General features: G+C 44.8%; 1 protein-coding gene across 1 annotated transcript in view; it reads left to right on the forward strand.

Annotated features, from left to right (window-relative positions):
* Positions 1–15038, forward strand: part of cdh13 (cadherin 13, H-cadherin (heart)) — a 364060-nt gene that overhangs the window by 285431 nt on the left and 63591 nt on the right. The window lies entirely within an intron of this gene.

Here is a 15038-nt window from a genome sequence, read left to right on the forward strand (position 1 = left end):
CTCTGTGACCTCCTGTTTGCAGTCTAAAATGATTGTGTTATAATACTCAGGGTCTGCCCGTGCAATGATGTTCTGTCCATGGATGGAGTGTATTATTTATGCGTGTATTGTTGTTGTAATCATTGGTATTTCTGGACTTTTTTAGCTACACATTTTAGCTATAGGCCATAAAGTACATATTAGTCACAACAGTCACAAATAGAGGCCACCTATGCCATTCAGCAATATAAAACCCAGAGGGCAAGAAAACTGCACTTATGCTATGTGCAAACTTAAGCTGCATGTCCATTTGAGACCACCTGTGATGAATTTGTCAGAAAATGCTACACTTGCACTTTGCTAGCCAGTGGAGGGAAAACAACTACGCCAGGCTGATGCAGAGACACTTATTTTGAGCTGTATGCGTTTTTAGAGGAAGTGCCCAGGACTGTTGTCATATTCTCAGAGACATTTTGTCAACCCTAACTTGGCCCATTCCCAAGATGCACTGCTGTACCAGGGAGAGGGGCTTTCTGACTGGTTGATGTGGACACTCATTCGGGTTACCTAGAGTGTCTTTGACAAATTCTGCTGTTTTAGGTTGTTTACTGGAAATACTAATAAGATGAAAATGCAAAGAATTTGCATAAAATGAATTGCTTTAAAATTAAGTCATTTCTATAAAAACAATGTGATCTGCATATGGAACTAGCTTAGCTAACTATCATTAACTAGTGGGACTTATGTTAAAATCTGACAAGGAAGAACAAAAATGACCATACATTACACAAGAGTATATACAGGCAAGAGTTCATTGTAAAACCAGTCACTCACGTATGGAGCAGAAACAACGCAACCTTGTTGTCTGTTTTCAGGTCTTCCTGCTTAGGTCTATCCCGTGCATTTCCCTGAAAATAATTGCACACCTTAGAACGTTCGTCAACCAGTCAGATTCAAGCATTCAACAGCCCCGAGTATAATTTTACTATATTGTCATTTTATAATATTATTTCCAGAACCAAAAATAGAATATAAAATATCTGTTTTCTGCAAATTAATTGCATCTGCATAGAGTATACCAGGTTCACCAACAGGAACAACAATCATCATAATGGTGACTAGAAGATAAAACAATGTAATCGACATTAATTAGAGCTAGTACTTTAGATAGTGACATTTATGTGAGCATTTTTAAAAGTCTGTATTTCTATCTTTATTCGGATGCCACTTTACCCCGCTCCTTAATGAGAAGTGTGTTTGTGTTTGGTGTGTTTTTAACAAGCACTTTCCATGATAATTTTTCTCCATTTACCAGTCTGACAGAGTCTGAGCTGACTGCAGCACCTCCTCTTTGCACACGCTTGAAAAAATCTCTTGACTACACTGTGAAATTCAGCAGTAGGAAAGCCTGCTGTCTCCTCACAGGTGCCTTTTGAGTGCATGTCTTTGTTTTTGGCACAAGTCCACCCTATGGGACTAGAGAGCTGTAGTTGTGGATCAGCAGAATATCCCCTCCTCTTCCTCTTACAGGCCACTATATCTGACAGACATCATTAAATATTCATGAACAACAACTTTGAAAGTGGATCATTTTGAAATTTCAGTCCTTCTGAAAAATGTTTGCTGGTCTTAGCCAGCTGGCCTCCAGGTTAAACCACCCAAGCACCAGCCTGACCAGGCTCGGAGACTATGTTAAACTACTGTAGCTAAGACCAGCAAACCAGCGTGGGCTGTGTCTTTTGGGAGACAACCTGATGATTTAAAGGGATAGTTCAGCCAAAAAAATAAAATAATTCTGTCTTCATTTACTTACCCTCATTCCGTTCAAACCTGTAAGACTTACTTTCTTCTGTAGATTATAGAATACATTTTGAGAAATGTTTTTTGTCCATACAATGGGTATCAATTGACACAAGGGTGAATAAATGATGACATCATTTTAATATTTGGCCATAACCATCTCTATGTTTGTTGTGTCACTTTCTTATCAAATTCTAAACAAACTCCGTTCTGCCCCACAAATTCCTAAAATCCACCATTTTATATTACATGTATTTGGCCTATTTATACTGTGCATACTGCTTCACCATTTACCATTCTACGATAAAGCCTAGATTGCTACTTTCCCCAGAAGTGAGATAATACTTCCTTATCTCTCAAAAATTTTGCAAAGGAGCAAACGTCTCTTCACTTCAGAAACTCTTAACTACTTAATAGAATTTATAGAAGAAACAAGCGAAGAAAAACATGCCACCTTCTCACGTTTCCTCAATTTTTCTTAATTAGCAGATGTTTCACTTTATGAAATCACAGGCTGGTATTTACACTCATTGCATAGTCTTCCTCAGAAAGATTTTGTGTATACTGTATGATCATATCCACAGTTTATCATTTCTAGTCATTTATTGTCATTAACTGGTCCAGTCAGATCTAGAGGAATGGATGCATTTACATTTAGTAGGGTTGTAGCATCTCTACTTAAATGTGAATCCACCCTTTAGCTCACTGTGTTGTAAAACCAATACAACTCTTAATAAAAACTAGCAAGCCTACACAGTGAAGCTGTATTATTTATTTGCATCAGCAGCAGAGCTTCACAGAGATCTTTCATTCAATATCTGGTTCTTTATGTTGTAAATTGCTCATCACAGTGAAAATCAATTGGAATTTAAACTACAGCACTGAGATCATATCCTCAATGAACCTGAAGATCAAGGAACGTTACAATCTGTACCTCTTGTTGCACATCGACAAACCACCTGGCCTCCGCTAAGCAGCACAGCAGAGCGTGGCAGAGCTATATTGTTTTTCCTTTGACCTCAATTCATTTCATGTATTTAACATCCGAGCCACCATTGAACATTCGTCTTTTAAAAATAAATGTCTGCCGTGTGTGACAAGGGAATTATTGTATGCCCAGAGATAATTCTAGGCCTCAGCCAATGTATGGGGTCATGTAACTGTGTCCCGCAGCGGGAGTATTATTAGGATAATTGCAGACCTATCCATGCTCCCTCTATTATCTCTGTCTCCCCGGGTCCCTCCGACTCCTGTTTCCAGTTTCGGGATCTTGGAGCTGTGGAGGGAGAGACCAGAGGCTGTGGTAGTTGCCGCAGGTGGTATGTACATGCCCGCCCACCCACTGGCACTTTGTGATAACTGGCATCTATTTCCGATGAACCTCTTCCAAGTGTTGCAGCAGCCACTGATCCGGCTTATCATGCCTGTCACTCATGGGAAGTGACAGCTTATCTGAGCTGCCTCTCTCCCCTGCATTGACAGCACGGTAATGCCTCCGTCAAAATGCTAATGACATCAACTTTGATGGCTACAAGTCCGCAACATGATTGTAACAAAAGTCGGGTGTACTTTGGGGGTCGACTCTGATTTGATGGATGTTCTTATTTCAATGGCCAATTGACTTTTTACAGGGCTTTTACATGGCTCCAGGCTGACATTTAAGAGCAGTGGCACTGGTTCCACCAAGTTCTACAGATGATTTGGTAGCACCAGGGTGGCAGATAGCAGATAGCACCAGGGTGACAAATCAGTTAATATTGCTACATATTTTTTCTCTTGGAAAGGCATATTTGACTGCAGCTTGTATTGACAGTTAGCAGTAGCTTGATTTGGGATACGGATGCACAGTAAATTAATTTTCATGTACAAAAACAGTAAAAAATAAATAACATTTAAATATACATTTAAAATTTAAATATGCAGTCAGAATTAGGAATCTACTCTTATTAAAATCAACCATTGGTTTACCATTGTATTGTGAAAACCACAGGTACCACGCATGGCACCTCACTACCTTTCTTACATCTCACAGACATGCTCAGGATGATTTTAAACATAAAAAAATGAATACTACTACTCAGTGTGATTAGCTTTGTTCCAAAGTCTAGTGAACTCCCTATGTAGGCTGCCAATCTCAGAATAATTATACTGCATTCTGAGATATCTTGTTTTGGCCAAATTTTAGGGCAGAGTTTCATGTATGCTTTACAGAGAAGACGATACCAGAGTGCAAAAAGCTCAGTGAAATAAAAAGAAGAAATCCAACCAATGGTGGATGAGGTGAGAGAAGTTCCCATTTATACCAAAAGGATGTAGACAATAAGGCATCTTATCTGGGTTTAGAACAGAACCAAGGGATCTGTTGGACCCACTGATCTATAGAATGACTGGATAGCTCATGACGTTCTAAACTGCCAGCAGGCAGTGAAGCCACCGGAAGTGTTCGAGCGGCCATCTTACGATTCCCTACCAGCAGAGGGCTCCAACGGCCGTTTGGCAGATTGGTAGCTCCGACAGCACTTTTAAGATGACCCGCTCTGCAGCATACAAGTGTAAAACGACGTTCACAAAAGGATGTAGAAAAACTGCCCACAGGTTGTAATTCAAGCCCTATAAGTAGTCATTTATATGCACAATTGTCGCTATTCCCGTGTTATTTTCTCCGAGGCAAGAGTAATGCTTCTTCTTCAAAAAAAAAAACAGTCACCAGTAGCCTATAAGAAACCTCAGAGCAGCAATAATCACAATTAAGTGTCCAATAGTGACACAATTTGACAGCTTCAAAAGAGCTTTGTGCAGAGTCCGTTTACTGTTACTTACATTAACCCATACAATTTGTATTTCCTGAATATGTACTTGCTAACTAATCAAACACTTTATTTGAACAAACTACTGATCTATAAAACACGATCAGAAAGAGCTATATTTTAAGTCTACATATACAAGGAATTTGTCTTCAGTGACAAATCCTTCATTGTTTTATTTGACTGTTAAAATTGTTTATCTGCCATTTGAAGTTTAACAGCTCTAATCAAGTGATTAGAGTCAAACCATGTCAAACCATGTGCTTAAATGTTGTGTAAATAAAAACTTTATTTGGCTTTTTGTGTACAACTTTGTAGATTTCCAAAATATCCTGTCAGGAGGAGAGAATGGGTTGTAAAGCTCAGGAGGCAAAACTTCAGGCCATCTGCTTACTCCCGCCTATGCTCTGATCACTTCACTGCTGAGTGTTTTGATAGGACAGGACAGACAGTCAGGCTTTTCTCAAATGCTGTGCCATCAATATTCAGTTTCCCTTCACATCTGCAAAAGGTAGACAGATAATTGCTTAGTAAAGTAGATTAGATTAAGTCATTTTTGGTTAAGTAGTATCAGAGAAAGCTTATTGTCAATATAAATTCTAATACAAGAGGAACACAAACCTTGTTTTCTAGGAACAGACCAACAGAAAGGTCCCTGTATTAAGGGACACACAGGCAGTGTTGGACAGCAGTGACGACACTTCTGACACCACAACTGATAATCCTCTTCAGGCTCCCACAACAAATGAGCACAGCTACTGCTTTGCCAGTCCAAAGACCCTCACCAGAAGGCTGATTAAAGCAATTAAAACAATCAACGATCACAAAAAAAAATCCAGAATGTACAATCAAAAAAAAATTCAAACCTACAGAATATAATTCAGTCTCTCAGGAAATCTCAGTTATTGTCAGAGAATGGAGCATTCATGCTTGAAAACTGTCCTGATGTGCCATTAGAAATCCCGAAGAGAGAAAAATGTGGTAAACCACCCAGCCCCATTGCACTTACACTGCAATTCTATTCAGCTAAGGCCTACAAGCATGTCAGGGAGACCTTCAACTTGGGTTTACCTCACCCATCAACAATAAGAAGGTAGTACAGCGGCACTGGAGGAGATCCTGGATTCAGTGAAGTGGTACTAACCTCTCTCCAAGCTAAATCATCAGCAGCACAGGCCAAGGGACAGGAGACGCTCTGTGCACTAATGATTGATGAAATGTCCATTATGAAGCACATTGAATGGGATGGCAAAATAATGACTGGTTATGTAGACACTGGCACAAAAATAACAAATGAAGGCATACCAATGGCAACAGAGGTTCTTGTATTGATGGCTGTCTGCATCCATGACCACTGGAAAGCTCCAGTGGCATATTTTTTAACACATGGAATGACTGGGTCAGAGAGCAAGTCTGACAAGCCTTGCCTCTGGTGCGGCAATGCATCCATAAATTGTCAGATGTGGGAGTGAGGGTGGTATCCTTGACTTGTGATGGTCCATCAACACATTTTTCCATGCTCAAGGACCTTGGAGCAGACTTGCATTTCACAAACCTGAACCCCAGTTTCCCAGATCCATCGCACAGCCACAGAAGGATCCATGCCATCTTAGATGTCTGTCATATGCTAAAGCTGGTACGCAACACCTTGGGGTCCTGTGGCATTATTGTAGATCCCTTTGAAAAGAGCATAAAATGGGAATACATCAAGTCTTTACACCGACTGCAAAAGGACGAAGGGCTACATCTAGGCAACAAACTGAGATCAGAAGTCCAAAAATGAAGGTAAACCTTGCTGCACAGACCATAAGCACCAGTGTGGCAGATGCCCCTCCGGTTCTGCGAGCGACACCTGCAGCTCCTCCAGTTTGCTGGAGCCAACATGTAAATTCCTGGAGACATTCAACCGCCTTTTTGATCTGATAAATTTCAGAAATCCCATCGCCAGGGGATTTAAAAGTCCCCTGAGGCCCGTTAATGAAAACACCAACATGGCCTTCTTGATGGAAGCTTACAATTACATTAGTGGATTGAAAGAGCCAGGCATTAACGGACGACCCCTTGTTGAAACAGGCAAGAAAACTGCATTCCTTGGCTTCCTGGTGGCAATACAAAGTTTTAAACAATTATATGACATGTATGTGAGACCACCGACATCGCAGTTACAATATCTGCTGACCTACAAATTTTGCCAGGATCACCTTGAGCTGTTTTTTGCTGCCATTCGCTCAGCTAATGGATGCAAAAACAATCCCACTGTGAGGCAGTTCAAGTCAAGTTCAAGTGAGACATGCCATCAAAGCCAGTGGCAACTGCTCTCCACTGGACAGCACAGTGGTACTGGAGGCAACACCTTCTGATATGTTGTCATTTCGGCGAAGCGACATGCAACCTGAAGCAGAAGAGAACACGGAAACAAATATTACTGCAAGCCTTCCCAGTCTCTCCATGTTTAAAGAGGCTGTGGTCGGATACATAGCTGGCTTCGTAGTCAGAAAAGCTACGAAGAAGATTCACTGCCCTACCTGTTTGTCAGGACTCAGTGTAGAGAGCTCTTTCCAAGATGAGTTTGGTCCACACAGGTTCTGGAACTCCATGTTGGCTCTGCATTTAAGGAACTTGAGACATGTTCAACCTAGAACCATACAACAATAATATTTTCCTTCTCATTAAGTACATTGCAGACAGCTACACCAACATCAGGCTCCACTTCCTTGCAAAGGAAACATCTGCTGCATCACACTGCAAACGGCTGCGCAAAACTCTTGGCAAGCTTGTTCTGCACTAAAATCAATTAGATAAAGAACAGTTTCAATTTCCAGCAATCTTTGCCGGCATGAATTTACTGAAGATTAAAAACAATTAAACCTCTAATTTTAAACCTTGACTATGTTGCCGTTTTAGTTAACGTTTTGGGGTTTTAACTAGCTATACCACTGATCTTAAGCTACACGGAAGTCCCATAAGTGAATAACGAACACTGGACACACAAATTAAATATTATATTTTAAACGTGTATTTTAACGAGGAGGTAAGCTGCTTCTTCTTCTTCATTCAAAGGGCAAATCACAAAATAAAACACTTCATTACTGCCACCTGCTAGCCCCCAGTATCAAAGCAATTTTTAAATAAGCAGGAAAAAATTCCGACTTTAAACAAATACCTATTTAAATGCTTAGGATGTTTGTTTTGTAAGAATGTACAGGGAAACTTTAGATTTAAAAACGGTGTCTCGTTAGGAAATGTTTTCTCAGTCAAATCATAAAATTTCCTATTGATTCAACAACGCGTGAGCTCACTAGGGAATACCAATATGGCGGTGCGGTGGCTTCACTGTTTATGACGTCATGAGCTATCCACTCATTATATAGATCAGTGGTTGGACCATATGCAGCACTTGGGCTGAAGTCATTTTGACTATGATGGTTCTTGACCTAGGAAAGAGGAAAATAAGGAGGGGCTGGTCAAGATGTTCCCTATCACTCCTCCATATGTTGCTTTTACATTTTGTCCATTGTGTGCAAATAGAGCCGTAGTTCACTCAATATTTTTATGGATTTAATCATTTTGACTCCCACTTGATTTTCTCAGTAAATGATTGACCTTTTGGTTCTGCAAATATTCCTCCTTCATTATTTATCTTAGCAACCTTTCCCACTCTCCTGTTATTTTTTTTCCCCTCAAATAAGAGGACAGATAACATTTCCAGATGCCAATTTGTGAAGTGAAAACAATGTGGTTAACAACATTAGAAAATCAGTTTTAGCCTTCATATTATCCATGATGAGAAATTATGTCCCATTCCCTACTGCCCCCGGACCGCATTTCAGGCACCCCATGTCTGGTATAGCTCAATTCCTTCAGCTACACCAGCAATTATTGATGGTCATGGAATCTTATTTATGGATTTTGTACTGTTTCTTGCTTCAGAGCAGAATATTGTAAGTATAATAAGTTATTGTAAGAATAATAAGTTTCTGAGCAGAATATTGAGTCTCAAATTTACATCTCTGGACTGAATGAAAAGTAATTTCCAAAAATGACTTTCGGTTTCATTAACATCTGCGTACAGACATTTTGGAATAATAATAATTACTATTTAGTCTTCAGTGTCACATCATCCTTCAGAAAATGATTTCTGAGGGATCATGTGAAACTGAAGACTGGAGGAATGATGCTGAAAATTCAGCTTTGCCATTACAGGATTAAATTTCATTTTAAATTAGCCTTTATTCAAATAGAAAATGGTTATTTTAAATTGTAATACTATTCTACAATATTACAATATTTTTGGATCAAATAAATTAAGCTTTGGTGAGCATAATAGGATTTGTTTTCTCAAAAACGTTAAAATCATCACTTATTTGAAACTTTTGACCAGTAGATGTGAATGCTTAAATCAACAACACGTCTTAAATGAAACATATTTCTTTGTCCTTGACAAAGGCACATATATTGAAAAATAAAATCAAATAAAAATAATTACCCATGACAATTCTGCTCCTAAAAATAGGTGACTATATTTGCTGCCTGATGCTAAGTAATCATGAAGGGCACTTTCAGACCCACAGTAGCACTTCTAATTATGATAATACTTCAAAAGCACTGATTTACAAAGGAATGTTCCATTTATTGTCTATGAGAGACTCTCTAAAATATCTTCAGGCCTAGAAAACACATGCACATTTGTAGAATAAACTACAGTGGCTGACGGTCCACAGTCTGGAAATTAAAGTACATGCTGTACATTGATAACACATAACCTTTCTTAAGATACATTTTATTCAATACCAACAGATCAGTCAAGTATGAGTAACAGTTCAGGTGCTAGTTTATCCATGTAAATGTATATCCATGTAAATTCATTTATCTATGTAAGTTTTAGATATTTAATATTAATATCAAAGCACCATTATACATTGTTTTTCAAAGAAAATTAATAGGATAGCCTTTCAATTAGAACTTAAATTAATTTACTCAGAATATGCTAACATGGCATGTCAAGAAAAGGAAAGCAGCTTCTAACACTGTGTAATCATTTATCAAATCTGCAGTCATTTCAGCATATTTAGCATGCATTAATACAAATTAATATTTCTCAGTAGTGTGTATGACAGGACTGAGCAGTCTTTCCGTTTGTATAATGAAAAAGAAAAAAACACTAGACCACATTATAGTTGTTTAGCATATTTAAATTATGCAAATTTTTTCTTTGGTATCTCTTAATTTGCATTTCTGCGTTTTAAATTGTTTACAAATCAACATGTTTGTCTCACAATGTACCAGATAGCTTTGCAGCTTGTTAGTTTTCGGCATGTTTATGCATTTATGATTTTGCTCATCATGAGCTGCAGTTATACTGCATCTGTTGCCATCTATATGTCATTTTCATATCCATCAAGAACAGACGTATTCATTTGTGGGATGATGACTTGATCATGCCCTCATTTGTCACTCAGTATGAGCTTGAGTAGCTACTAGTATACATCAGTTTAGTAAGAGATTTAAGATCAACTGTTGTACATTGTCCTACTACTATATATAGACAGATTAAATTGGTATTTTTAAGCTAGTGAAACAAGTGGTTCTAGTGACATAGGTGAGATATGACATTCAGGATTATTCAGGCTCAATTTAAGCATTGTATACAGAGTAGAAATGGCATCCTTCCTTTCAAGTACAACACATCTGGTACAACACAATGTTCTCGTACAACAGTAATATCCACTACTGAGAGAGTAAGAGAGTGAAAGATTTATTAAGTATAATTTTCAATTAGCGGATATTAGCATGTTTACAGTTCTGTTGTGGAGGCAAAGTCAGAGCTAGTGAAGTGAGATGTGGGTGTTTGCTTTCATTCGTCTCATGGCTTTTATTATTTGTTTCAAGGAGAGCACTGAATGGTTGTTATACCTGAAAGCAGTCCACGCAATATTTTAAATCAATACAGTTGTGCCGAAATTTTTATTGTTTGAGACTTTTAGTTACATACGTAACTCTCATACATTTATGGATTGAACATTCTGCTCAAATTGGGGCTAAGAAATTATTTAAAAAAACAATTCCAGAGCAAAACTGGAAACAGTTTGGTGGTAGTAGTAGTTCCCTTTCGTGGTCACTCCGAGTTACGTCGGATGACGACGATTGGGGTTTCGCTTAGAAGCCTATCACCTTCGAGTATATAAAACGAGCCAATGGCAATGAAATGCCATGGGTCTGCGGAATTTGCATAGCGTAACTCCGCCCGCCGCAGGGGGTATATAAGGAAGTACGCTGGCACAATGCAGACATGCTTTCGCTTCGGAGCCGAGAACTTCTCCACTCCTGTAAGCCAAATATTCTGAGTTAGTCTTCTCTTACCTTCGAGACGAGCGAACTCTCCGGTGTTGGTGTGACGGCGATTTCAGCGAGTGCTCACTACCCTGCTGATCTGTTCAGTGATCTGACAGTTAGTGTGTTTTCTCCCTGTTCGCTTCAGCATCCGCGGAGTTTATCCTCTCACAAAAAGAGCATTGCACGCGGCACGTCTTTTTAAAGATGCCTCGCCCGTGCACTTCTGGTTGCGGTCGCGAGATATTTTTCTCTGATGGGCACGAACTCTGCTTAGCGTGTTTGGGCGCTGATCACGCTAAAGCAGCGTTCGTGGATGACTCATGTTCCCACTGCGGGAATATGACCATCTCCATGCTGCGGTCGAGACTCAATGAGCTCGTCAGAGCGAGAGTCCCCCTACCCACACCCCGATCTACTGGCTCCGAGAGGGCTAGTACTTCGGCTGGTGGCCGGGGTGACCTGAGGGTAACTGTGTGGGACATACCGCCGACACGTCCACGGTCCACACACCCCTCTTCAGCATCGGTACCCGCGAGTGTACAAACTGAGACCGCTGGTCCCTCTTCGGAGCCCCAGCGCGTCTCGTTTGGAGCTCCAGAGGAAGATACCATGTCGATCGCAGCATCACAAGGTGGGCGCGAGTCCTCGGGAAGTGAGGATTCGGCTGCGTTGCCGCCCTCGGGTGTGTCAGCGTTGCCCGAGTCTGATCCCGAGCTGACCGCCATGCTTTCCCGGGCAGCCGCGGCCATTGGTATTGAGTGGTCCCCGCCACCCGATCCAGTGCGCTCGCGGCTGGACGATTGGTTTTTGGGAGCGGCCGCTGACACCCGTCGCCGCCCAACCCCAATTCCTTTCTTCCCGGAAGTGCATGAGGAAGTCACGCGGTCCTGGAAGGCTCCCATGTCTTCCCGCGATCGTTCGTCGGCTTTCTCCGCCTTTCCTCCCCTCGATAGAGCTGATGCTTGTGGGTACACTGGGATTCCCACGGTTGAACGTTCTGTCGCGATGCAGCTGTGTCCGGCAAGCGCTTCATCACGTGGTGATCCAAAGCACCCATCCAAAGCCTGTAGATTTTCGTCCAGCATGGTCGCGAAATCTTACAGAGCGGCGGGACAGGCAGCTGCTTCTCTGCATGCCATGGCCATCTTGCAGGTTTACCAGGCCAAGATGCTCCGTGACATGCACGAGGGTAGGGCAGACCCAGGGCTCTTTGATGAGCTGCGCGCCGCCACTGACCTCGCTCTCCGGGCGACGAAAGTGACCGCGCGCTCCCTGGGTCTGGTGATGTCCACAGCTGTGGTCCAGGAGAGACATCTCTGGCTGAACCTGGCTGATATGCGTGAGCCCGAGCGGACTCGTCTGCTTGACGCTCCCATATCTCAGGCCGGCCTTTTCGGCGGTGCGGTCGAGGACTTTGCCCAACAGTTCTCGACTGCTCAGAAGCAGACTGAGGCCATCAAGCATATTCTGCCCCGGCGTGCTGTTGCTGCTAAGCCGCCGGCACAGAATCCTCAGCCTGCTCGCCGCCGAGGGCGCCCTCCTGCGGCTCCCGCCCCTCCCGCACGGCCCCAGCAGCAGTCATCTGGGCCGCGTCGTGGAGGAAGCCGCAGGAAGGCGCCACAGCCCTCTCCAGCCCCGCCGCCCGTTAAACGCCAGGCCAAGCGGCGCTCCTGAGACGGGCAGCTCAGGATTGGCTTTCCTTTCTGTTCAGGAGGTGGTAGCAGGGCCACTCCTTCCCCCGGTGGAGGGCCGGGGGAGAATCTTTTGTTCTCCACTCCCCGCTGCTCGTCCCACGACGGGCAGCACCCTAATGTGGTTAAAGACAGAATCGAAATCCCCAATCCTGAGCCCACAGAGCCTGAGGGCCACAGTGCGCGCCACCCTCGGGTCCCGCCACTGCCGCCCCCCTCTGTCCCAGAGGTGCGGGATGACAGCACGCGCCGCCCACGGGCCACGCTCCTCTCATCCCCCTCTGTCGCCAGACCCCTGCCAGAGCACGCCCCCGTGGGACGCGCGCCCTCCCCTGGCCTCCTCTGGCAGGACGCGGTTAATGACCGTGCCCCCGCACAGGGCCGCTATGCCACCCTCGCCGGTGCCGGTCATTCCGCCTCGCTGCCCCACCGACGGTACGTCTGTGGTTCGTATGACCCCGCTGGTGCACTTTCTGGAGGCCTGGCTAGAGCTTCCCAGACTGTCCCGCTGGGTCGCGAGAACCATCAGGCTCGGCTACGCGATTTAGTTCGCGAGATCTCCTCCCCGCTTCAGGGGAGTCCGCTTCACTATGGTCGGTGGCAATGCCCCTGTCATGAGAGCGGAGGTCGCCACCCTACTGGCGAAGGGTGCGATCGAGATTGTCCCTCCAGCCGAAATGAAGTCCGGCTTCTACAGCCCTTACTTCATTGTACCCAAGAAGTCCGGTGGGTTACGGCCAATCCTCGACCTACGCGTCTTGAACCGCTCCCTTCACAGGCTGCCGTTCAAGATGCTAACGGCCAAACACATCCTCCAGTGTGTGCGGCCGCAGGATTGGTTTGCAGCGATCGACCTGAAGGACGCCTACTTCCATGTCTCCATTTTACCTCGACACAGACCGTTTCTACGGTTTGCTTTCGAGGGGCAGGCATACCAGTACGCGGTTCTCCCTTTCGGGCTAGCCCTGTCTCCTCGCGTCTTTACGAAGGTCGTCGAGGCAGCCCTTGTTCCCCTCCGGGAACACGGGGTTCGCATCCTGAACTATCTCGACGACTGGCTGATCCTAGCTCACTCTCGAGACCAGGTTTGCGAACACAGGGACCTAGTGCTCCGGCACCTAGTTCGTCTGGGCCTTCGGGTCAACTGGGAGAAGAGCAAACTCTGCCCCGTGCAGAGGATCTCTTTTCTCGGTATGGAGATCGACTCGGTCGCCATGTGCGCGCAGCTTACGAGCGAGCGCGCGCAGTCACTGCTGACTTGTCTTCGTCAGTTCGAGGGCAAGAGTGCGGTTCCACTGAAACTTTTTCAGAGGCTCCTGGGGCATATGGCATCCGCAGCCGCAGTAACGCCGCTGGGATTGCTTCATATGAGACCGCTTCAGCTTTGGCTTCGCGATCGAGTCCCGAGGTGGGCATGGCAACACGGCACGCTCCAAGTCCCAGTGACTCCAGCCTGCCGTCAGACCTTCACCCCGTGGGCGAACCTCAGTTTTCTACGGGCCGGAGTGCCCTTAGAACGAGTTTCCCGGCATGTTGTTGTATCAACAGATGCCTCCAACACGGGCTGGGGCGCCATGTGCAATGGTCATGCTGCCGCGGGCTCCTGGACAGGACCCCAGCGCCTTTGGCATGTCAATTGCCTCGAGTTGCTGGCTGTACGTCTCGCCCTGCACCGCTTCCATGCGCTGCTCAGGGGTCAGCACGTACTAGTCCGATCAGACAATACCGCAACAGTAGCGTACATCAACCATCAAGGTGGTCTACGCTCCCGCCGTATGTCGCAACTCGCTCGCCACCTCCTCATATGGAGTCAGAAGCATCTGAGGTCGCTTCGAGCCATTTATATCCCGGGACGCCTGAACCAGGCGGCCGACGAGCTGTCTCGAGTTCGGCCTCTCGCTGGAGAATGGCGACTCCATCCCCAGACGGTCCAGCTGATTTGGGATCAGTTCGGCGACGCACAGGTAGACCTGTTTGCCTCCCACGACTCGTCCCATTGCGACCTGTTTTATTCCCTGACCGAGGGCACGCTCGGCACGGATGCACTGGCGCACAGCTGGCCGCGGGGCCTACGCAAGTATGCGTTTCCCCCAGTGAGCCTCCTTGCGCAGACCTTGCGCAAGATCAGGGAGGACGAGGAGCAGGTCATTTTGGTTGCCCCGTACTGGCCCAACCGGACCTGGTTCTCCGAACTAGTACTCCTCGCGACAGCACCTCCCTGGCCAATTCCTCTGAGGAAGGACCTCCTTTCTCAGGGACGGGGCACCTTATGGCACCCTCGTCCCGATCTTTGGAACCTCCACGTGTGGCTCCTGGACGGGACGAGGCAGGTTTGAGTACCCTACCACCTGCGGTGGTGGCTACCATCACTTCCGCTAGAGCATCGTCCACGAGACATGCCTATGCGTTGAAGTGGAACCTCTTCGTCAAC

This window comes from Abramis brama (genome assembly GCF_963993115.1).
Source record: "Abramis brama genome assembly, chromosome: 9".
Classification (NCBI taxonomy): domain Eukaryota; kingdom Metazoa; phylum Chordata; class Actinopteri; order Cypriniformes; family Leuciscidae; genus Abramis; species Abramis brama.